Source organism: Trypanosoma equiperdum (genome assembly GCF_001457755.1).
Source record: "Trypanosoma equiperdum strain OVI genome assembly, contig: ctg_1378, whole genome shotgun sequence".
In the NCBI taxonomy this organism is placed as follows: domain Eukaryota; phylum Euglenozoa; class Kinetoplastea; order Trypanosomatida; family Trypanosomatidae; genus Trypanosoma; species Trypanosoma equiperdum.
The window spans coordinates 1,755-2,510 of record NW_027123369.1 but is presented as its reverse complement, the minus strand read 5'-3'; positions in this window follow the sequence as shown (position 1 = coordinate 2,510).

Below are 756 nucleotides of genomic sequence, written 5' to 3'. Positions count from 1 at the left end.
CACAGTTGGCGGAAGCGTCAAGCGACAGAGTGCATCAAACCGGAAAAGAAAAAGAAAGAAGTAAAAGCATTATTACATCACAAAATAGTGTACAAACAGTAAGGGTCAGTGACCATAAGGTCAGACGAATTGACAAAGTTATTAGATAAAAGGAAGAGGTTCGTTGTTTTTAATATAAAAGTATGTTTATTGTTTTGAAAGTGAGATTAAATGACAGATTTAGTAAATTAGAGAGGAGGTGACTTAAAAGAGTATATTTAAATGTATCTTAGAAAGCGGAAAGCGCTACAAAGTGGTCATCACCGATATATATATATATATAATCTTACTTCCTTTGTTATATATCGTTATGGTTAAAAGAACGCAATAACTAGAAATTAACATGAGAGAAAACGTGTCGAAAAAAAGAAATTTAGTTTATAAATTTGTCTGGTGATTTTGGGTTTCTATGGTGAAACCCTCATTTTCACACGTTTAAAATGTGCAAAGAATAAACACTTATATACTTATAATTCACATATTCTAATGACTTTGTCTTTTATCTCCATTTATTCAAAATAAATCAGAAAAATAATCATTTGGCATTCTGTGGGAAGTAGCATTTTATTTTTTTTCAAGATTGTGTCATAGTGGTTAAAAAACCCAAATTTGGAAAATATACCTTAAAAAGTTATGAGTACAATAAAACGAAACATATGCTTGAAAGAGCACTTTTAGTGGAGATTAAAAGCTCGTTAACAAGTTTTAAATTACATA